Raw genomic sequence first — 26,012 nt, forward strand, 5'->3', positions numbered from 1 at the left:
GGGTTTTATAAAAGGGTTTTCAGCGCCGCGGTACAGTCGCTAAAACCCACAAATGTCGACTCCTACTGTTTACAGGGAGTTTAAATCATTGGAACAATTACGGCTGATAAAAATTGCTACATTGGATAACCTTTATAAACAGTCAATAACTATAATAGTCTACTGGCTCTGAAACGTCCTCTCCTTATATAAACAGCCATGAATATGAATCGGAGCAGCTGTTAACATGATTTCCCTGAGAGCTTCGGAAATGGCTGGATGGAGAGCAGGAATTTCAGCCTGCGCGCTAACAGCTGGGATTCTATTCTTCGCCTTTCTCTGGGGTTTTATTGACAGGCGGGATCCATAGTATTTATGGTATGGGACACGGTAATGTCTAAAATGAATTAAATTAATAGAGTGAAAGTCAAAGAACCAAGCAAACAGATCCAGGAAAAAAAAAGCAATATATTTGGTGCGAATGGTGGCGTAACTTTCACCGCTCACCATCCTCCATTTACTACTGCAAGTGGACCGCCCCCATGGGGCCATGGGGTACTCGGTACCGGGTCCTTCAGTTCACAGGGGGATGTCACGGTAGCTGACCCGGTCCCTGGCCCTGGGACGTCCATGTAAAAGGGAAAGGTCTTTAAAGGGATTGTTCGTGACACCACCTGTGGTATTCGGTCAGGATGACCGATGCTGCTAAGGGGTCCGCTGGGGTGATGTTATGGCAGCTAGATAGTATACCTTCCCACAGGTGAAGTATATCCCCAGGGTTTCCCGGTGTGTAGATGGTGGTTGGTGTGAAGCGCAGTGAAGAATGAGGACACAAGGTTGCAGTCTCTTTACCTTTACTGAAGACTTCAGCATCCACAGTCCAGGACACCAGATCACAGGGCAGGCAGAGTCCGGCCGGTTTGGAGGCAAGTCCAGAGTCCCTTTGTCCAGGTGGAAATCAGTAGCCTTCCTTTGTGCTGCAGTGTTGTAGTCCCTTACTGCTAAACTTCTCATAAGGTCCTCACAACTGTTGTAGATGTTATGTCTCTCTCTCTGTCCCCCGGATAGGATAGGACAAACCCGTATGACCGGTGACTTGAGGCGGTTTATAGGGACTCTATCATGCCCCAGCCTCTAAGGGGTGCCACCATGCCTCCTGGGTATGGGGCAGACAGGTAACGTGAAATTAGCTGTCCTGCCGGTCTCTGGAGCAAGGCATAAAGGATCGTTGCTCCCTCGGTGTTCTGGCTACCGGGGTTCTGCACCTCAGAAAGAGGCAGCCTGTGTAGGGCTGGTCCCCCTCTGATATCCACTCCTTTGCTACATCTTTGCATGCTCACTGCAATACAGTTCTGCCTTCGATGTCTTTCTGGGAGCTGCAGCTCTGAGGGCATGCACAGCTCCGTATCCTTCTTTCTCGATCTCTGACAGGATCCCACCCCTGCCAGGAACCAGCTAACTGAGCAGAGCTCAGCCAGCAACTGACTAATTTTCCCTACAGGCAACCAGATTTACCTAAGTGTGGGGAGTGACCTAATAAATAGGAGCACTCCTGATGGCCTGGAGTGTGAAATGTGTTGCATGTTTGTGATACCTGGATGCAGTTGTCCTTCTTTGCCTCCAAACGTAACATCACCCTCCCCTAGAGGAGAATGATATTACTGCAACGACCAGGACTCTGGGACGCTACACAAGCACTACTGTGCAAATAAACCCAGCGGTGACCCCGAGGTGTGGTACTAGCGGTGATATATACCGCATGCAATGGTTGGTACCAGGATAGAGCTAATTGTCCCGCATTCTGTATATGAGCTATAGTGAAGTGTCACCTTTATCTTATATAGCTCTATATGATACAGAGCTCCAAATGCTATGGATAGACTTAAAGATGATCTGTCATCAGGGTTAAAGATATTAAACTAAACTCATTGCCATAATGGCGCTGATATATTGATTTAATACATATTTTAAGTGAAGAAATCCGTAGCCTGGGTTTTATAAAATCATCATTATAAGTTTTGGTCTCCATGTATTGGAGTGGGACTGTGGGTAGGGTCTTCAGCTCTGCCATGGCCCCTCAGCTGTCTATCTCCTTCCTTATTTAAATTCTGTCCTATCTGTGGGTGGCATTTACACAGATTGATCTCTCAACGAGGTTCAATAAAAAATGGCGCCGGAAACGGCGCATGCGCAAATTGATCTTCTGGCAGTCTTCAGGAAAATGGCAGGCGCAGGTGGCTGTGCATGCTCAGATTTAGCTCCCTGCTCAACGATGACACGAGATCTCAATTTGCTCATGCGCTGCCGCTGGCGACATTTTTCCAAAGACTGCTAGAAGATCAATCTACGCATGGCTTTAGGTTAATATGTATAACCCTGATGACAGGTTTCCTTTAAACCTGTCCTTTTACAAAAAAAACTACAGAAAAACACAGTCTTACTGACTTGATTCTTTAAATCGTGTTTTTAAAACTCCTTTTGGTGCACATACCAAACCAATATATCCAGGAACCACTCCACCATTGTCCAATGGCTTGCCTACCCTAAACTGAAAGCCTGTCTTTCCGTTTTATCTGTATCCATATTGGTAGACAGGAGAGCAGGAACATAGAGACAAAAACCTGTCCCCACTTCCTTTAGAGAGAAAAAGACTTGCCCCCACTTCCTGTAGAGAAACAGAGGCCTGTCTACACTTTCTGTAGAGAGAAACATGTCCCCACTTCCTGTTTTGAGAAAAAGACCTATTACCACTTCCTGTAGAGAGGCAAAAAAACATACCCACTTTCTGTAGACAAACGAAGAACCATTCCCACTTCCTGTAGAGAAAAAAGATCCAACAGCACTTCCTCTAGAGAGATGAAGACCCGTCCCCACTTCCTGCACACAGACAAATCCACTTATAGAGACAAAGACCAGCCCTTACTTTCTGTAGAGATTCAAACAAGTACCGGACTTTCGGTAAAGAGACAATGACCCACCACCACTTTCTGTAGAGAGATGAAGACCTGCCCACACTTCCTGTGGAGACAAAGACCTAAACCCACTTCATGTAGAGGCAAAGAACCTGTCCTTACTTTTTCTAGAGGGACAAAGACCCATCCTTTCCTAGAGTAGAAGAGGCAAATACCCCACCCCACTTCCAGCAGAGATAAACACTTCACTTCCTGTAGAGAGACAAAGACCTCTCCTCACTTCCAGTGGATAGTAGAGATGAACAAACATCATCGGCTCCCTCCTTATTCGGCAAGCTATATCGCTTAGGCTAGGGTCACATTGCGTTAGGGCAGTCCGTTTAGCGCATAGCGCTACGGACTGCGCTAACGCAATGTCCCAAAAGGGATTGTGTTAGCCGATCCCGTTAGTGCAGATCCCCGAGGAACGATTATCAGGAGCACTCCAGGTATATGGGATCTCGATACAGCTTCTTCACTAAGCCCTGTAGCTTGCCGAATAAGGAGGGAGCCGACGATGTTTGCTCATCTCTAGTAGAGAGACCAAAACCTACACCCACTTCTTGTAGACAGAAAAAGACCCACTTCTACTTCTTTTAGAGAGACCAAGACCCAACCCCACTTTGTGTAGAGAGGCAAATACTCGCCCCAATTCTGGTAGGGAGATATAGAAGCATGCCCACTTCCTGTAGAGAGACAATGACTCGACTCACCCAACTTCCTGCAATACATGTCAGCATCTCAGCTGATGGAGACAGATTACAACTGACAACAGGCAGTGGGCAACAAGTTACACAGAAGAGAGTCATTTACTGGTTAGTTCTTTGGAGTGATTTTTTCCATGGGAGGGGGGAAGATGACATATTATTTAAAAAAGTGATTTGCAGATTATTTGTTTAGTCGTTATCTATTAAATGAGATAGAGTTGTCGGAAAATACATTAACCACTTAAACTTTCATCCCAACTGCACAGGATCCTGTGGAATAGTACTAAACTTAGGGAGTGGTCTCGTCCTGGGAAGTCGGGTGCATGTAGTCATTTTAAGTGTATTCATTTCCTTGGAACATAGGTGAAGTTTAATATAATTATGGAAAAAGTAACCATCAGATCCTTGTTCTGCCATTCTGTCTTTGTAAAGACTGAAGGGGGCCCTTCTAGCATCTTCAGGTCACTCACGTGACATTCTCAAGTTACTTATCTGTGGGAAAAGAGGCATCATACATTGTGGGCAGGTGTGAGGGCATTATAAAGTGTGAGGAGGCTGTGCGGAACATTACATTGTGCAGGGGACTGTGAGGGTATCATGCTGTAGTGGAAACCTACGTTGTGTGTGGGAGGGCTGTACAGGCATCATACTGTGTGGAGGGCTTTGGGGGCATCATAGTGTGTGTGTGTGTGTGTGTGTGTGTGTGTGTGTGTGTGTGTGTGTGTGTGTGTGTGTGTGAGAGAATTAAATTGTGTGGAGAGGCTATGAGAAAAAAATAATATTTTGGGGGATTGTGTGGACATTATACTGTATGGAGCCAGCAGCTCATAAACATCAAGAACTTGGGACTCCCGAGCTTGACTCCCACTGTGACTAGACACCCAGTAAGTGACACAGGAATAGAATTAGGATCTCAGTCACAATTTTATGCTCCCATCAGAATTGGCAGAGTAATCCTAGAGATGGATTAATTTTAAGATAACAGACCCAAAGGTGCTCACAGATGTTATCTCTCTCTCTGTCCCCCGGGTAGGATAGGACATAACTCATATGACTGGTGGCTTGAGGCTGTTTATAGGGACTCTAGCATGCCCCGGCCTCTGAGGGGTGCCACCGTGCCTCCTGGGTGTTAGGTCGGACAGGTAACGTAGAGTTCAGCTGTCCTGCCGGTCTCTGATGTAAGACGTGGAGGGCCTTACGATCCTTAGTGTTCCGGCTACCGGTTTCTGCGCCTCAGAAGGAGGCAGCCTGCTCGGGGCTGATCTCCCCCTTATATATTCTCCTGTGCTTTGCTCTCCTGCACGCTCTCTGCAATGTATTCGGCTTTCTGAATGTCTTTTTCCAGGAACTGCTGCACTGCCACTACACAGCTCCATAAAACCTTCCTCTGCCTCAGACTGATCCAGTCTGTTTCCTGGCAAGAACTCACTCACTGGAGCTCTGTCAGGAGCGAACTAACTTTCCCTACAGACTACCAGTATATATATATATGTCACCTAGCAAATAGGATCAAAAGCTTCCCCTGGTGGCCTCGAGTGTAAAGGTGTTGCATGTTTGTGGTACCTGGTTACAGGTATCCCTTCTTGCCTTCAAGCGTAACATCACTCTCCCCGTGAGGAAAGCAATGCTACTGTGACGACCAGGACCCTGGGGCGCCACACTTCTAAAACCTCAGAAGGGTAAATTCATGAGATCCCAAACTAAAGCTATACATTCGTGAGACCTGAGACCAAACAAAGTTCAATCAGACCCCTAAAATCATTCAAACTTCCAGAACAAACTGCTATATTCATCATACCCTAGAACAGACCTCTAATTTAATTAGACCCCCCAACTAGACCCCTAAATTAGCAGAACCCAGACCAGACCTCTAAATTAGAAGATTCAGATCCCATACCTAACCCAGGAAAGATATATATCTTGGTACCATGTTAGCCAGTGGCTTCTGATACACAGATGTTTCTATTTAATTGTTCTTAACACTCACCTACTCCTGCACTGAAATTAACTTTATGGACACCATCATTAAGCTGCAGAACAATGAAATAGAAACATCCCTGTATCAGAAGCCAATCGCCCGTCCAACATACCTTAAATTGGACAGTTTCCATCCAAAAAGTCTATTGTCTACAGCCAAGCCATCAGATACAACCGTATATGTTCCAACCCCATGGCTAGAGATGAACACCTTGGTCACCTCAGAAAGACCTTTTTGAATCAGGGCTACCATCAAAGAACAATTGAAAACCAAATTACAAGAGCAACTAGAATATCAAGGAATCATCTGCTACATTACATCGCTAAAGAAGAAAATAACCGGGTACATCTAGTAGTCACCTACTATCCAAATATGGAGATGCTAAGGGGAGCTGCACGGAAATTACAACCTTTACTACAAAAAGATGCCCGCTTACAATCCATTTTTCCAGACCCCCCACTACTGTGTTTTAGGCAGCCCCCAAATCTAAGAAGCATCATTGTCAAGAGCTCCCTGTCCTCTCCAACAACTGCAGGAACCTTTCCTTGAAATCAGAAAAAATGTAAAACCTGTCCATTTATAATGACAACAGACAAGATAAATATCCCCAATTCACATCAGGACTACAAGATACCAGGTACTTTCAGCTGCGTAACCCTAATGTGGTGTACCTAATTATTTGTACTAAATGTCCAACTGGTGGTTTTGTATATGGGGGAGACAGGGCAAAAGCTTAAAACAAGAATTAATTCTCATCGCCACACAACAAGAGAAAAAAAGAATGGATCTACCTGTGGCAATACATTTTTGTCTCCCTGATCATAGAATTATGGACATGAAATTACTTGTATTAAAAGGTAGCTTCAAATCTCAGAGAGACAGAAGAGTCTGGGAATATAAGCTGATGATGACCTTTGACACTCTCAGTGCAGGAATGAATGTGTCGCATGGATTTATGTCTTTTTTACTTTAACTAAGGAATTTGCTTCTCAGACCATGTGGGGTCATCGCAACAGAATCAGACCCCAATCAGAGGACAATAAAACATTCACATTCCTTATCTATGAACTGTCCCAATATTTATGGACATAACGGTTTATCACTCACATAATGGTAATTCTGCTTCACGTCACTTGTCTTATCTATGGCATTTATCTGTGCAGTGTTGTGCATAAATATGTGATTCTTCAGAATTTCTATTAGTCTATGCCTGATGAAGAGACCTGAGTAGTCTCGAAAGCTTGCAATTTGTTACCATCTTTTCAGTTAGCCATTAAAAGGTATCAACTAGTGATGAGCGAGAGTACTCGTTGCTCGGGTTTTCCTGACCACGCTTGGGTGGTCTCCAAGTATTTGTTAGTGTTTGGAGATTTAGTTTTCATCACCCCAGCTGAATGATTTACGGCTGCTAGCCAGGCTGAGTATATGTGGGGGTTGCCTGGTTGCTAGGGAATCCCCACATGTAATCAAGCTGGATAGTAGCTGTAAATCATTCAGGTGAGGTGATGAAAACTAAATCTCCGAGCAGTCATGAACACTCGGAGACCACCCGAGTGTGCTCAAGAAAACCCAAGCAACGAGCACACTCGCTCATCACTAGTATCAACCACTGAGGACTCTCAATTCTAAATATTTTTCAAACTAAAGCTATACAGTCATGAGACCAAACAAAGTTCAATCAGACCCCTAAAACCATTCAGACTTCCAGATCAGACTGCTATATTCATCATACCCTAGAACAAACCTCTAATTTAATTAGACCCCCCAACTAGACCCCTAAATTAGCAGACCTCAGACCAGACCTCTAAATTAGAAGATTCAGATCCCATACCTAACCCCTAAAGTATTAAATCTCATAGTAGACCACTAAACTATCAGACCCTTAAATTCATCAAACATAGTAACATAGTAACATAGTTAGTAAGGCCGAAAAAAGACATTTGTCCATCCAGTTCAGCCTATATTCCATCATAATAAATACCCAGATCTACGTCCTTCTACAGAACCTAATAATTGTATGATACAATATTGTTCTGCTCCAGGACCCAGACCAAACCCCTAATCAGGCCCCTATATTCATCAATCTCCAGAATCAACCCTCAAATTTATTAGGCTCCAGACAAGACCCTTAAATTATCAGATTGCATACCAAACACCTAAATAGTCAGATCCTAGACCAGTAATCTAAATTATCAAACCTTAAACTTGATCCAACCCCAGTCTAAAGATCTAATTTATCAGGCCCCTAAATTCATCATTATCTACACTAGACCCCTAAAATATCAGATTTCACACAAAAACTCTAGATTATCAGATTCCATACAGGGCTCTAAACCATCAGACCCCAGATCAGACCTAAGAGTTATAACACCTTAGACCAGACCATACAAGAATTCACACCCCAGCTCAAACTCCGCTAGACTCCGTCTTTCTCTTGGGTCTTCTTGGTCTTCTTCATGTGACAACATTGTGTTATCAACAGCTTTCTTAAGACCGGTGGGCCTGTAGTGGTCGCTATGGTTGTTATTGGAATAGTTGATGGCCAAGATAAGAAATTCTGAGACGTTTTCATCTTGGCTGACATTATTGGACTTCCTCTACCTTATCAATAGAAGTTCGAAAATCCAGACTATCTAATAAACCTGACACTTTATTAATTCAGCCTAAGTGATACATAAAGACAGATGAAATAGGATTTATCACACTGTCTACAGAGGAACAGACTTTTGTCTCAGGCCTTGGATACACAGATCCCAACCCCGACCCCAAGGAAGAGTTTACAGCTTAATTCCATTCACTGGAAACCAGAACAGTCCTAGTGTTTATCCCATGGATGTAATGTTATATACAAAACCACCAGTGAATCATGCATAACCCTTCTTCAAGCAGAAGGCCGTGTCATCCTCGTTAATAATCCCATAGTTTAACCATGCGGTAGACATAAACTGAGTAGACGGCATAATATAGCTCCGTATATTCAGTTATGAGTATTTATGGACTTTGTCTCCAGCCCTGAGAATAAGCTTTACATTGATTTCATGGCCTATATAATTCACAGAAAACATCAAAGTCCCCAGAAAAAAAGAAGAAGCGGAATGATTAAAATACCAGTGAGGCATTATGGGTATTTCCGTTGTCGCTTAATGAAAAAATTCTCATTGTGTCTGATTTACAAAATTTTATTCATTTGTGCTCCAGTGAAAACAGAAAACATTTGTGGTCAGAGGCTGTGTAAACGAACTTAAGACGAGACAGAATCCATCCATTAGTAATTATTATGCTGCGAGCCATACTTTGTAAGATCTGGTGTTAATAGTTATTATGGGCTGGGGATGGGGGATTGGGGGATTCAAATGTTCCAATGAAAAGTTATTACAACTCAAACACAATTTTGGTGGAATCCTTCCGTAGAGGAGAACATGCATTTTTGTCATTGGCCAGGGCTCTCCACACCTCTTCCTTGCCCCCGCGGAGCATCTACGACTCAGTCTTTACTTTGTTTGAACTCTGGAAGATCCAGGTATCATACATAAGAAAACTTGCAGCATTACGAAAAGGTTTCAACGGTGCCTGTGAGATTTCCCAACTCTTCCAGTAGTCCGCAGGATCTCCCCTTTTTAAAGAAGCCTCCCAAATGGTCCAGAAGAGTTGACCAACATGCTAAAATAATTATAGGCTATAAAAATTATTATCTAATCTGTGGTTCTCATAATATTGGAAAACTACTACCTCCAGAATCTCCTGGTAGTCTGCATTAGTGGCAGCCCTTAGAGGGGCGTTGTGGATGGCAATTAGTTTCATAGTGGCCAATGTTGGAGACGTCTTGCCAGTCTTTGTGGGCTAGCTCTGCACTCTGTAGTATAAGTTTCTGCGGCCTCCGTCTACACCACAAAGTATTTCACTTACCCTTCGTTAATTCATGACCACCTCTTACCACCCTTGGCCATGATGAAATAATGATGGACTTGGATCATAGACCAGTAAATATCGATTATTGTCTCCCGGTACTTACCTACACGCAACCTCCGATCCTCACAAGATCTCCTTCTCTACTCCCCTCTTATCTCCTCTTCCCACAATCGTATACAAGATTTCTCCTGCGTATCACCCCTACTCAGGAGCCCTCTACCACAACACATCAGACTCTCACCTACCATCGAAACCTTAAAAAAGAACCTGAAGATCCACCTCTTCCAACAAGCCTACAACCTGCAGTAACCACCGATTGACCAAACCACTGCATGACCAGCTCTATCCTCGCCTACTGTTTTCTCACCCATCCCTTGTAGATTGTGAGCCCTCGCGGGCAGGGTCCTCTCTCCTCCTGTACCAGTTATGACTTGTATTGTTTAAGATTATTGTACTTGTTTTTATTAGGTATACCCCTCCTCACATGTAAAGCGCCATGGAATAAATGGCGCTATAACAATAAATAATAATAGTAATAATGATTAAATTCTCACCATTGTTCATTATGGGTGCAGATTTTGCCACCTGGCACAGAAGAGACTGGTGTTTTGTTTTGAATTTTTGTTTTGTGATCCTTGGTCCAATTTTAATTTTTGTGATCTTTGGGCCAACTCCTACACATGTTCTTAGCAACTGATAGTTAAGGGGATGGGACCAACCAATAGGCATTTTATGGAGAGAACGAAAGAAAACCACAATATAATTACCGTAGTTACAATCCTAAGAATAAATTACGGTAAAAAAAATATAGGGCATATTGGGAAAGGAATCTAGACATGAGATGGATGAAATTGATTTTTTTGGGAGGGAGGATGGCATAGAAGAGAATATGATAGGATTGGGTGCGATAAATAAGGTTGGGATAGTGTATAAATTGGATTTGAGGATATAACTCATAGGATGAATCTGGAGAAACTAGGTTGGCATAGACTGAATGTAATTAATACGGTATGAAGAAATGGGATTAGGTTAGATAAAATAGAATAAAACGGGATGGAATTGAAACTAACGGTATGGGACGAGTTAGACGAATTTGTAATGGCTATAAAATAGTGAACACACCAGCGCTTACTAAACAAAATTGGATTCCTATGCAGCTGGACTCGAACCGGGAAGACGCCACCCCTGATACAAACAATGGATGAGAAGAAACCAGAGACCGCGCATGAAGGAAAAAAAAAAAAAAACACTAGGAGAAAAGAGGGGAATGTGTAAAATCCTGGCACAAAGAGTCCCCCAGTGTGCCCAAACAGACCCCTAAATCAAATAAAGCCCACTACAAAAGGACAAAGGCCCAATAAGCAGCCAGGTGAAGTGAATGGTATGCAGGCGCACAATGCATAAACAGTACTATGACAAACTCAGACAAAATCAGCAAGGCGCCCGACCCCGTATGGAAATAGTACCTGGATCCTTGAGGATGTACCGAGCAGTGAAGCGTCGCTGTGTCCAAGTACGGAGCTGAGCCTGGCGCCGCAGGAAGAGTGATGAGACGTGAGGTGCAGAGGTACGGTGGGGATCTGCAGGTTACCAGAGCGGAGCTGCACGCGGCAGTAGCAGGGAGGCTGCGTAGAGCCAGGGAAAGCCCCGGCCGGTGGCGTCCCTGGATACGAGCACAGGAAAGATGGCCGATGGAGAACTGAGCGTGTGACGTCACAGCTGGAGAGCTACGGAGCGGCACTAAGGACAAGGTAGAAACCAACGCATTTCAAAGGAACAGCGTCCTTCTTCGTCAGGGTGACCGGTGAATTAATTGTGTCTATAAGTGGTATATGTCTACAGCCCATAATTCTGACATCCGCTACATTCATTGTAAACTATAAAATGATTATAATTACAGGCAAAATAATCTGTATAAGTTTCTTCAGCTTAAAAAAAAAAAAAAAAAATCACAAATGCCTTAAATTTTTTTTAAATAGACAGGTCAAAAAACGCTCTATTTTTACGGATTGCTCTGGAATTATTGAACAGTTGACGACCCTGGACAGAATGAGTTAGGATGGGATACAATTGATTTCGACAGGATTGGTTTGTACAGAATGGGGCAGGATTAGTTAGGATTGAATTGAAAGAAATGGGATGAGATAGGATGAGGAATGATGGAAATTAAGGATAAAATGAATGGGATAAAATGGAATGAGATGGGATAGCGTAGGATGGGATATATGAGGATGGATTGGGATAGAATGGGTGGGATGCCAGTGGCCGAAAAATAAGAATGTAATTAATAGAATAGGATGGGGTGTGATGGTGTGATGGGATGATATAGGATGGACTGGAAAACAATGGAAGAAGATGGTAAAGGATAAGATAGAGAAGGTGGGGATGGGATAGAACGGACTAACAGAAAATAGAAAGAGGTTGGATGACGTAGGGTGGGAAATACTGGAAACTAAGAAATGATTAGGATAGGATGGTCTGAGATGAGATGATGTACGATGGGATAGGATGGAATAAAATGTCATATTATAGGATCACATTGGATGGGAAATGAGATACTTTGTTGTTAAGCCATATAAAGGTTACATTACACTTTCCAATATCCACTATGAAGTCTTCTGCAAACCCTTTCATGGTCTTCACCATCTTTAACGCCTTTTTTTTAAACTTACGTTTGACACGCTGTATATATTACATGGAGCTAGGTAACATTCCTATGTGGAGAATATCATTCAGAAAGCAATAAAATTGGTGGAAAGCTTTATAAGCATTGGATAGTATCACCACCAATATCCGTCACTCTCTTACAATATTTGGGCTATTCATTATAGCTTCAGCTATGGACTAAGGGTAGTATTTTTCCATGAGAGTCTATAAATGGCGGCTGCTTGGTGTCGTACACAAATTTATAACAGGCCATGAAGATAAAAATGCTTTCATCTATAAGACGTAGTTACAAGAATTAAGACACCTGAAATGCCTTTTTTTGTCTCAGCAGCAAGAATTTCGAGGCTTGTCTCCTCTGGTCATACTGGTATATTGGAGGAAATGTACAAAGATAGGAACGTAACGCTACCTGTTATCTCTCGTGAGGACAGATTGACTGCTAGGAGTGTTGCAGAAAATAATATAAAATTTATGTGGAATTGGAAAATATACATAATATATATTTTTCCGATGCGCTTTACGATACAGAAGGTAAAAAAATGGCTCCTTGCTATCTGGAAAAAAAAAAAAAAAAATCAGCAAGCTGGTGATAAGTCTGTTTTTCTAACTTTTTATCTTAGAGAAGTTAGATTTTGTATATGTTCTTCTAGCAGAGTCCCAAGTTATTTTGGTCAACACTTCTTAAGTATCCATCTTACTACTGACTTGAGTTCCTCAATTAATTCCCAATCCAACGCCTTCTGTATTGACCACCAATGTGTCCATGTGCTCACCCAATCCAAAGGGTGGGAACCACTCCGATATCCTACTATGATTGCTGGTTTAGACGACCTATCTAAAAGAAAAGATTGGGACTCACATCTGATGAATCCAACACGGAGCTTATAGTTATAGAAACAAATGGTTGTACATTTTTGGACCAACTCCGTCTCACAAAAAGATAATTTCAGTAACCAATTCCAAGTCGCTAGCAGCTACAAGCTGGAATCCTAAATATAAGCAAATTACGAATGCCTTGTGTTCTCGGGATTCGGGACATGGTTACTTTCTGCTCTGTGATGTCAACTTGTCGAAGAGCAAATGTCCAAAAGTTCTGAGATGGACCAGAATTTAAGTTTTTCTTCAAAGCGGAGATAGCTGTAAATTCTCCCTCAAGGAAAGTGTCTATAGTTTTGTTATTCAAAATGCCCTGATCCAGAAGATTTCGCTATTTTGGCACATGCAAAGGTCCCTACAGCAAAACCCAGATTGTCCCTGCTAAAGATTTTAGTCCACTTTTCTCAAAGTTAAGTTCTTCCTTAAGGAACAACATTTCCTGCTAATTCTACTCAAAATAAATGTGTATAATAAATTTCTATTTTTCCATATTGACAAATTATATAATTTGGGCTACATAGAGCTTCTACTAGGGAAGACCACTGCATATACATATATACAGCTAGTATTGAACTCAGAGGCATTTATATATCTGTCAGCAGTTAAAACCATTCCGTGGTGCCTGCAGTTGACCATTAAGTTATCAAGAGGGATGACATGTGTTTGAACTTCAGAGCTTTGGGATGCAAAGGACCCATTCAAGGTGGGGCTGGAGTTTTTGGGGACGTGTTATGATCTGGTGGTTTAGGAACAACATGAGACAAGCTCTGAAGGAGGTGGTATCTGTACTGACCGCAGACCCTGAACCTAGCAGCGCAACTAGAAATAGCCGTGGGGGGAACCCGACGCTCCCTAGACCCCTCGGCACAGCCTAAGATCTAACTTCCCCTAAAGATGGAAACAGGAAACCTATCTTGCCTCAGAGAAAATCCCCAAAGGAAAGATAGCCCCCCACAAATATTGACGGTGAGAGGAGGGGAAAATAACATACGCAGAGATGAAATCAGATTTTAGCATAGGAGGCCAGTCTAGCTTGATAGATAGGACAGGAAAGGATACTGTGCGGTCAGTATAAAAACTACAAAACAATCCACGCAGAGTTTACAAAATCTCCACACCTGACTAAAGGTGTGGAGGGTAAATCTGCTTCCCAGAGCTTCCAGCTAACAGAAAAAATCCATAATGACAAGCTGGACAAAAATAGAATGCACAGAACAATAAGTCCACAACATGTGGACTGAAAAGAGCAAAGCCAGAACTTATCTTTGCAGAACTGGTCAGGAAACCAGGAGAATCCAAGCAGAGATGTGAATCCAGCCAGAGAACATTGACAAGTGGCATAGGCTGAAGACTAGATCCAGGTTAAATAGCAGAGCCAGGAGAGACGATTAGTGAAAGCAGCTGCAAAGCTAAACCCAAGGAGTGGCAGTTCCACTCAAAACCCCCAGAGGGAGCCCAAGGGCAGAATTCACAAAAGTGCCATTTACAACCACCGGAGGGAGCCCAAGAACGGAATTCACAACAGGGATGCAATTACCGCACCTCATGGTCAGTAGATTGTAGATAGATAGTTGTTATGTTTGCTAATGACAGGTGTCATGAAGGCAATCCAGAAACACAGTGTGCTTAGCGATCAGAGCGCACACAGTGATCTGACAAATACCCAAAAATACAAGAACGAGCTCTGAGACGTGGAAACTCTGTAGACTGCACACCTGATCCATCCTAAACACAACTAAAAGCGGCTGTGGATTGCGCCTAACAACTACCTAGGCAACTCGGCACAGCCTAAGAAACTAGCTAGCCTGAAGATAGAAAAATAGGCCTGACTTGCCCCAGAGAAATTCCCCAAAGGAAAAGGCAGCCCCCCACATATAATGACTGTGAGTAAGATGAAAAGACAAAACGTAGGGATGAAATAGATTCAGCAAAGTGGGGCCCGATATTCTAGGACAGAGCGAGGACAGTAAAGCGAACTTTGCAGTCTACAAAAAACCCTAAAGCAAAACCACGCAAAGGGGGCAAAAAAAACCCACCGTGCCGAACTAACGGCACGGCGGTACACCCTTTGCGTCTCAGAGCTTCCAGCAAAACAAAAGACAAGCTGGACAGAAAAAAAGCAACAAAAAAGCAAAAAGCACTTAGCTATACAGAGCAGCAGGTCACAGGAACAATCAGGAGAAGCTCAGATCCAACACTGAAACATTGACAAGGAGCAAGGATAGCAGCATCAGGCGGAGTTAAGTAATGAAGCAGTTAACGAGCTCACCAGAACACCTGAGGGAGGAAGCTCAGAAGCTGCAGTACCACTTGTGACCACAGGAGTGAATTCAGCCACAGAATTCACAACAGTACCCCCCCCTTGAGGAGGGGTCACCGAACCCTCACCAGAGCCCCCAGGCCGACCAGGATGAGCCGCATGAAAGGCACGAACAAGATCGGAAGCATGAACATCAGAGGCAAAAACCCAGGAATTATCTTCCTGAGCATAACCCTTCCATTTAACCAGATACTGGAGTTTCCGTCTAGAAACACGAGAATCCAAAATCTTCTCCACAATATACTCCAATTCCCCCTCCACCAAAACCGGGGCAGGAGGCTCAACAGATGGAACCATAGGTGCCACGTATCTCCGCAACAACGACCTATGGAATACATTATGTATGGAAAAGGAGTCTGGGAAGGTCAAACGAAAAGACACAGGATTGAGAACCTCAGAAATCCTATACGGACCAATAAAACGAGGTTTAAATTTAGGAGAGGAAACCTTCATAGGAATATGACGAGAAGATAACCAAACCAGATCCCCAACACGAAGTCGGGGACCAACACGGCGTCTGCGATTAGCGAAAAGTTGAGCTTTCTCCTGGGACAAGATCAAATTGTCCACTACCTGAGTCCAGATCTGCTGCAACCTATCCACCACAGAATCCACACCAGGACAGTCCGAAGACTCAACCTGTCCTGAAGAGAAACGAGGATGGAACCCAGAATTGCAAAAAAATGGAGAAACCAAGGTAGCCGAGCTGGCCCGATTATTAAGGGCGAACTCAGCCAACGGCAAAAAGGACACCCAATCATCCTGGTCTGCAGAAACAAAACATCTCAGATATGTTTCCAAGGTCTGATTGGTTCGTTCGGTCTGGCCATTAGTCTGAGGATGGAAAGCCGAGGAAAAGGATAGGTCAATGCCCATCCTACCACAAAAGGCTCGCCAAAACCTTGAAACAAACTGGGAACCTCTGTCAGAAACAATATTCTCAGGAATGCCATGCAACCGAACCACATGCTGAAAGAACAAAGGTACCAAATCAGAGGAGGAAGGCAATTTAGCCAAGGGCACCAGATGGACCATTTTAGAAAAGCGATCACAGACCACCCAAATGACTGACATCTTTTGAGAAACGGGAAGGTCAGAAATGAAATCCATCGAAATATGTGTCCAAGGCCTCTTTGGGACCGGCAAGGGCAAAAGCAACCCACTGGCACGAGAACAGCAGGGCTTAGCCCTAGCACAAATCCCACAGGACTGCACAAAAGTACGTACATCCCGTGACAGAGATGGCCACCAGAAGGATCTAGCCACTAACTCTCTGGTACCAAAGATTCCAGGATGACCAGCCAACACCGAACAATGAAGTTCAGAGATAAGTTTATTAGTCCACCTATCAGGGACGAACAGTTTCTCTGCTGGACAACGATCAGGTTTATTCGCCTGAAATTTTTGCAGCACCCGCTGCAAATCAGGGGAGATGGCAGACACTGACTCCTTCCTTGAGGATACCCGCTGGCTCAGATAAACCCGGAGAGTCGGGCACAAAACTCCTAGACAGAGCATCCGCCTTCACATTTTTAGAGCCCGGAAGGTACGAAATCACAAAGTCGAAGCGGGCAAAAAATAACGACCAACGGGCCTGTCTAGGATTCAAGCGCTTGGCAGACTCGAGATAAGTCAAGTTCTTATGATCAGTCAATACCACCACGTGATGCTTAGCTCCTTCAAGCCAATGACGCCACTCCTCGAATGCCCACTTCATGGCCAGCAACTCTCGATTGCCCACATCATAATTCCGCTCAGCGGGCGAAAACTTCCTGGAAAAGAAAGCACATGGTTTCATCACTGAGCAATCAGAACCTCTCTGTGACAAAACCGCCCCTGCTCCAATCTCAGAAGCATCAACCTCGACCTGGAACGGAAGAGAAACATCTGGCTGACAACACATGGGCAGAACAAAAACGACGCTTCATCTCCTGAAAAGCTTCCACAGCCTTAGAAGACCAATTAACCAAATCAGCACCCTTCTTGGTCAAATCGGTCAATGGTTTGGCAATGCTAGAAAAATTACAGATGAAGCGACGATAAAAATTAGCAAAGCCCAGGAACTTTTGCAGACTTTTCAGAGATGTCGGCTGAATCCAATCCTGGATGGCTTGGACCTTAACTGGATCCATCTCGATAGTAGAAGGGGTAAAGATGAACCCCAAAAATGAAACTTTCTGCACACCGAAGAGACACTTTGATCCCTTCACAAACAAAGAGTTAGCACGCAGGACCTGAAAAACCATTCTGACCTGCTTCACATGAGACTCCCAATCATCTGAGAAGATCAAAATGTCATCCAAGTAAACAATCAGGAATTTATCCAGATACTCACGGAAGATGTCATGCATAAAAGACTGAAACACAGATGGAGCATTGGCAAGTCCGAACGGCATCACTAGATACTCAAAATGACCCTCGGGCGTATTGAATGCAGTTTTCCATTCATCTCCTTGCCTGATTCTCACCAGATTATACGCACCACGAAGATCTATCTTAGTGAACCAACTAGCCCCCTTAATCCGAGCAAACAAGTCAGATAACAATGGCAAGGGATACTGAAATTTAACAGTGATCTTATTAAGAAGGCGGTAATCAATACACGGTCTCAGCGAACCATCCTTCTTGGCTACAAAGAAGAACCCTGCTCCCAGTGGTGAAGACGATGGGCGAATATGTCCCTTCTCCAGGGATTCCTTCACATAACTGCGCATAGCGGCGTGTTCGGGCACGGATAAATTAAATAATCGACCTTTAGGGAATTTACTACCAGGAATCAAATTGATAGCACAATCACAATCCCTATGCGGAGGTAGAGCATCGGACTTGGGCTCTTCAAATACATCCTGATAATCAGACAAGAACTCTGGGACCTCAGAAGGGGTGGATGACGAAATCGACAAAAATGGAACATCACCATGTACCCCCTGACAACCCCAGCTGGACACCGACATGGAATTCCAATCCAATACTGGATTATGGGTTTGTAGCCATGGCAACCCCAACACGACCACATCATGCAGATTATGCAACACCAGAAAGCGAATAACTTCCTGATGTGCAGGAGCCATGCACATGGTCAGCTGGGCCCAGTATTGAGGTTTATTCTTGGCCAAAGGTGTAGCATCAATTCCTCTCAATGGAATAGGACACCGCAAAGGCTCCAAGAAAAACCCACAACGTTTAGCATAATCCAAATCCATCAGATTCAGGGCAGCGCCCGAATCCACAAACGCCATGACAGAAAACGACGACAAAGAGCATATCAAGGTAATGGACAGAAGGAATTTGGACTGTACAGTACCAATGACGGCAGACCTAGCGGACCGCTTAGTGCGCTTAGGACAATCAGAAATAGCATGAGTGGAATCACCACAGTAGAAACACAGACCATTCAGACGTCTGTATTCCTGCCGTTCAACTCTAGTCATAGTCCTATCGCACTGCATAGGCTCAGGTTTAACCTCAGGCAGTACCGCCAAATAGTGCACAGATTTACGCTCGCGCAAGCGTCGACCGATCTGAATGGCCAAAGACAAAGACTCATTCAAACCAGCAGGCATAGGAAATCCCACCATGACATCCTTAAGAGCCTCAGAGAGACCCTTTCTGAACAAAGCTGCCAGCGCAGATTCATTCCACTGAGTGAGTACTGACCATTTCCTAAATTTCTGACAATATACTTCTATATCATCCTGACCCTGGCACAAAGCCAGCAAATTTTTCTCAGCCTGATCCACTGAATTAGGCTCATCGTACAGCAATCCGAGCGCCAGGAAAAACGCATCGACACTACTCAATGCAGGGTCTCCTGGCGCAAGAGAAAATGCCCAGTCTTGAGGGTCGCCGCGCAAAAAAGAAATAATAATCAAAACCTGTTGAATAGGATTACCAGAAGAATGAGGTTTCAAGGCCAGAAATAGCTTACAATTATTTTTGAAACTTAGAAACTTAGTTCTATCTCCAAAAAACAAATCAGGAATAGGAATTCTTGGTTCTAACAGATTTCCGATCAATAGTATCTTGAATTTTTTGTACATTTATAACGAGATTATCCATTGAAGAGCACAGACCCTGAATATCCATGTCCACACCTGTGTCCAGAATCACCCGAATGTCTAGGGGAAAAAAAAAAAAGTGAACACAGAGCAGGAAAAAAAAAAATGATGTCAGAACTTTTTCTTTCCCTCTATTGAGAATCATTAGTGTGGCTCCTTGTACGGTTATGTTTGCTAATGACAGGTGTTATGAAGGCAATCCAGAAACACAGTGTGCTTAGCGATCAGAGCGCACACAGTGATCTGACAAATACCCAAAAATACAAGAACGAGCTCTGAGACGTGGAAACTCTGTAGACTGCACACCTGATCCTATCCTAAACACAACTAAAAGCGGCTGTGGATTGCGCCTAACAACTACCTAGGCAACTCGGCACAGCCTAAGAAACTAGCTAGCCTGAAGATAGAAAAATAGGCCTGACTTGCCCCAGAGAAATTCACCAAAGGAAAAGGCAGCCCCCCACATATAATGACTGAGTAAGATGAAAAGACAAAACGTAGGGATGAAATAGATTCAGCAAAGTGGGGCCCGATATTCTAGGACAGAGCGAGGACAGTAAAGCGAACTTTGCAGTCTACAAAAAACCCTAAAGCAAAACCACGCAAAGGGGGCAAAAAAAAACCACCATGCCGAACTAACGGCACGGCGGTACACCCTTTGCGTCTCAGAGCTTCCAGCAAAACAAAAGACAAGCTGGACAGAAAAAAAGCAACAAAAAAAGCAAAAAGCACTTAGCTATACAGAGCAGCAGGTCACAGGAACAATCAGGAGAAGCTCAGATCCAACACTGAAACATTGACAAGGAGCAAGGATAGCAGCATCAGGCGGAGTTAAGTAATGAAGCAGTTAACGAGCTCACCAGAACACCTGAGGGAGGAAGCTCAGAAGCTGCAGTACCACTTGTGACCACAGGAGTGAATTCAGCCACAGAATTCACAACAGATAGTGTGTGTGACAGTGCCACTAAGTTCAGGAGCCCCAGCAAAGATAGAGCAACGAGAGGTCCAGAGTCTGAGGTTGGGCCTGACTGGAGGAGAAGAGACCCAGTGATCTGATAGAGTAGTTGCGCACCAGCGACTACACCACCAGACCTGTTCTCAACTGATGACTTAGTTGGGCCTGCTGGAGAAAGAACCCCTAAAGTGAAGTGGCCTTCAAAATACTGAACGGTTGTGGAAGACCCCATGATGACTGCCGATGCTGTGGAGATGACAGAGAGAAATTCTCAATCTAGCATTGTGTCCCTCAGGCAACTGTTAACCATGACATCCTGTCTACCTTACAACATCAAGTGGTCAATCTAGACAGAGAAAGGTGCCCAGAAGACTCCTTTGGCCATATCAGATGTTGACCAATATTATTAAAGACCTACAATATTTGGGGCCCCATTTAGGATTTTACATTGGGGCCCATGAGCTTCAAGTTACGGCATTGCTCCTCATCACTCAACTCACTAACAGTCAGCCTCCCTTGGTCAGCGGCGTCATTAGAGTTCAAATTGAGAGACCAGGTACTATGTAGACATCTAGACATCTTGGCACACACCACTTAGGAGGAAATAACTCAGATGCACCTTGGCTCTGGTACCTAACTGGGTAAAAAAAAAAAAATTAGATTATATAAAAAGAGCACCTTACATGGAAGGTAGAGGCCCTGTTACAGAGTTTGTGTTGGGGCCCAGAAGTTTCAAGTTGCACCTCTGATACTACATCATATAAGACAGTACAAGATGCTATTGATTATCGGCTCAGCTTCATCATTAGCATCAGAAATCCCAAAGCTTCAATGATTCCGTCCAACAAAAAACAAAGGGTTAGTCTCAACAACACTAAGGGTTCAAATACCTAAGTGCTTGTAAAAAGCAACTTATTTGTTATTAAAAGGGGATGTCCGGCCTTAGAGTGACTGCAGACTTGTGAATCCTCCCATCGCACTCACTGCATGCTGTGAGGATTCTCCGGTGCGGGGAGCGGGCTATGTGCACACTTCTGGCCACATTCCAACTAGACTCTGTTCGGCCTCACTTAATACACTTGCCACGCACGGCTAGTCGGCACGTAACCACATGTATGAAAACAAAATTGCGGTTATGTGCCCGCCACTCCCGGAATCGGAGAATCCTCACAGCGCGTTATTCATGCAATGTGAAGATTGACAAGTCTGCAGTCCGACAACTTCAAATATCATCTCTATTCTAAACAATTTAGGAAATTTTAATTTTATTGTATAATTCCACTTATCTAGTTTACTGGTCACCGCTACAGTCTGGCAGATGTGGCGGCAGAGCATGCACTGTGCTTACAAGCTCTTTGCTGGAGTTCCCTTACGCTCCTCAGATGCCGCATCTGCTTGTAGCACCGGAAAGCACATATCTTGGACCAGCAACATCCAAACCATTGGTCCAAACGGTCAACAATCTTCAGGAGCGCAGTGTCTGCTGTTGAACAGGAAACTGGGAGGAAAGGGAGCGGTGTGCTCCTGCAGATGAAGCAACCCGTTAATGGAAGTCTATGCAAAAAAATTATCCTAAAGAGTTTAACAACTAAATTATTTCTTATTCTATTTTTGCAACTTTTGTTCTCTCTTTTTTTAGGACTCGTCCTGAAACAACCGTGATGTTGAGTCTCAAACAAAGAATTTTTTTTTTTTTTTTAACTTTTTGAGCAGCAGCCAGTTTTAATTCTCCATTTATTTGATCTATGGCTGCACATCAGTCTTGGCTGAATTAACAAGACCTCTTCTAAAAAACACATTTGTATTTATGGCCGGCAGAGAAAGATTACGCCTTTTCTAAATTCTTTTTTTTTTGTGACACTAAATGTTTTTTTGTTTTTTAAGTCTAAACTATGATGTTAGGTCAAAGGAAAGACTAAAACACTGTCTTGAAGTATGTACATATTTCAAGCGCTAGAGTCTAATGTAATAACAAAGGTCGTAATAACAAACCATTACAGCTTCAATCTTGGCAACTATCTACACAGAAGAATTCTCAAGATAGAACCATCATTTTTGCTATGTTATGGCATTCGGAGGACAGTCCTGGTTCACAAGTGAGTCATGGCGAGGCGGAGAGGCAGTAGCATTGTGAGTGCTCCGCCATCAATTACTCATTTGTTTACTGGAAGCTTCTCGCTGTGATATTAACCAGGAGTCCTTTAAAAGAATTGGTTTCCAGCTGTCTGGAAGTCTTAGAAGAAGCAGAGCTCGCACTTAAATAGTGAGTCTAATAGCCGATTAAGTCATCCTTTAACTTACTTTACCGAGGTTATAGCCCTAATTAGCCTAAAAATACAAACTAGCCGCGACTCATCGGAGCTTATATTAATGGACTGATAATTGACTAAATTTCATCTGAAGCTTCATGGTTTCAGAGGGCGATCCACAAATGTGGAAGACGCCTTTACGTAAGGTCCAAAAAAAAAAAAAAAAGATGATGGGTGCATGAACAGACCAGTCAAGTTCTTCCAGACTCAATTTCTCTCCATTTCCGTATGGAGCTTGCGCAAGGGGCGTAGTCATGGGGAACAGAAAAGGGCGAACTCCAAACTGTTCCCACAAAGCTGAAGATACAATTGTCCACAACGTCTTGTGCTGAAGATAAGATTTCCCATCGCTGGAGTCAAGAGGCTAAGGCCCACACCATCATGCTCCTCCACCATCTGTACAGGAGCACAAAGCAGTCAGGGGGTAACGTCCTCCAAGAGTCACCAAACCCAGGCTCCTCCATCAGGCTTGGATAGAGAAGTCCGGTGGTCACCTTTCTGCCCTCTGCTCCTCAACACTCGGCCCCCCGCTCTCTGTAATGTTACGTGGTCTCCACTTCATGGCTGAGTTTCTACAGTTCCTTCCACTTGTCAATAATATCACTCTACAGATTATCTACAGGTGATGGAAGAAGATTCAGGAAGAAATGTCATTGACGGACTTGTTACCCTGGTGTGACTCCTGTTACAGGGCCGCACTGGTATCGGTGAGCTCTGTACCACCGGCTGCCCTGTCACATGGGAGTAAAGGCAGATGGCAATGGGGGGGCACAGGTTATACACGAGACGGGGGGCGAGGGGTTGATGTATCTCTGTTCCTGTATATGATTTTCATAACCACTGAGGCAGAGGGTGTGAAATTAAGAAAACAGAACTTGTTTGTCATATATAAAAAGGGAGAAAATAAAACTTGCAATCTCAGCCCACGACGACTTTCAACAGCTTTGTTTATGACACTCACAAACCAGTATAGCTAATGCATTCCCGAACAGACAGAACATCACTGAAAAAACATTATATTCTTGTACATAGGAGCAGTATTATAGTAGTTATATTCTTGTACATAGGGAACAGTATTATAGTAGTTATATTCTTGTATATAGGGACAGTATTATAGTAGTTATATTCTTGCATATAGAGGCAGTATTATAGTAGTTATATTCTTGTACATAGGAGCAGTATTATAGTAGTTATATTCTTGTACATAGGAACAGTATTATAGTAGTTATATTCTTGTACATAGGAGCAGTATTATAGTAGATATATTCTTGTATATAGGAGCAGTGTTATAGTAGTTATATTCTTGCATATAGAGGCAGTATTATAGTAGTTATATTCTTGTACATAGGGGCAGTATTATAGTAGTTATATTCTTGTACATAGGGAACAGTATTATAGTAGTTATATTCTTGTATATAGGGACAGTATTATAGTAGTTATATTCTTGCATATAGAGGCAGTATTATAGTAGTTATATTCTTGTACATAGGAGCAGTGTTATAGTAGTTATATTCTTGTACATAGGAGCAGTGTTATAGTAGTTATATTCTTGTACATAGGGGCAGTATTATAGTAGTTATATTCTTGTACATAGGGAACAGTATTATAGTAGTTATATTCTTGTATATAGGGACAGTATTATAGTAGTTATATTCTTGCATATAGAGGCAGTATTATAGTAGTTATATTCTTGTATATAGGGCCAGTATTATAGTAGTTATATTCTTGCATATAGAGCCAGTATTATAGTAGTTATATTCTTGTACATAGGGGCAGTATTATAGTAGTTATATTCTTGTACATAGGAGCAGTATTATAATAGTTATATTCTTGTACATAGGGCCAGTATTATAGTAGTTATATTCTTGTACATAGGAGCAGTATTATAGTAGTTATATTCTTGTACATAGGGGCAGTATTATAGTAGTTATATTCTTGTACATAGGGGCAGTATTATAGTAGTTATATTCTTGTACATAGGGGCAGTATTATAGTAGTTATATTCTTGTACATAGGAGCAGTATTATAGTAGTTACATTCTTGTACATAGGAGCAGTATTATAGTAGTTACATTTTGTACATAGGGCCAGTATAAAAGTAGTTTTATTTTTCTAAATCGGGGGCAGTATTATAGTAATGATAACTTCAGGGAGCAGATAATTAACATTCAGGTTTGCCATTGTCTGCCTGATATTTTGATGTGTAGCATTCTGTTTGTAGTTACGTGTTGCTCTGTATCTTAGAATATTTAGACATGGAAGCTATTTAACATCCACATCACTTTAAACTATTTGTCATTCTTACATGATGTACAACCAGCCCCATGTACTGTAGAAGATTATACGTTCTCCCGTTTCTGAACACCCTCCACTGCTCTGTTAATTCTTGACGGTAAAATAAATATTTGTGTTGTAATTGATGACAATATGTCACAAAGGAGAAGAAATAAAAACACATTAGCACTTTGTTTTAAGTTAAATAAACTTTGCTCAGAGTCATTACTTTAGGTGTTTAACATCCAAGTATCCAGATGTCTGGCACCATCTAGTGGATGATGAGTTTATAAAGCAAAGAAGTCTAAACTTTTTGGTTATATTTTTCATTCATTTCTTTGTTTACTGTTCCATAGTTCCCAACGGTCCCAGAATCCAGTGGGAGAGTACAAATTTGGGTGATCTTTTCCCGGAGGTCAGGTCTACATCACTTCACCATGCGGGGCACCTGTGTTACTCGGTTCATTGCTCTGCTCTCTACACACTTAAGCCGGCGTCACACTAGCAAGTTTTACGGACGTATGAGAGGTGCAGAAAATACGGATTGCACACGGTACAATGCTTCTCTATGGCCCAGCTCCTATCTGCCGTATTTTACGTATCCGTATTATACGGTCTTGTACGGCCGTAGAAAATTGCAGCATGCTGCGTTTGTCAGCGTATTGCGCAAAAAATCTGCCAATGAAAGTCTATGGAAGCCAGAAAAATACGGATTACACACGGACCAACAGTGTGACTTGCAAGAAATACGCAGCGGTGTTAGAAAAAGCCGGCAATTCAGTGCGGTGTACAGTAAAATCACACTGACAGGTTAGAATAGAATAGGTAAGAAGATATATATATATATATACATACTGTATTTATATTTCATACAGCGCGATATAGCAGAAAAGCCAGTAATTCAATTGCCAGCTTTTGCTATCTCCTTCTCAAACCCGACATGATATGAGACACGGTTTACATACAGTAAACCATTTCATATCCCTTATTTTATTACATATTCCTCTTTAGTAACGTAAGAAGTGTCTTG

This window comes from Ranitomeya imitator, chromosome 5, assembly GCF_032444005.1.
Source record: "Ranitomeya imitator isolate aRanImi1 chromosome 5, aRanImi1.pri, whole genome shotgun sequence".
Classification (NCBI taxonomy): domain Eukaryota; kingdom Metazoa; phylum Chordata; class Amphibia; order Anura; family Dendrobatidae; genus Ranitomeya; species Ranitomeya imitator.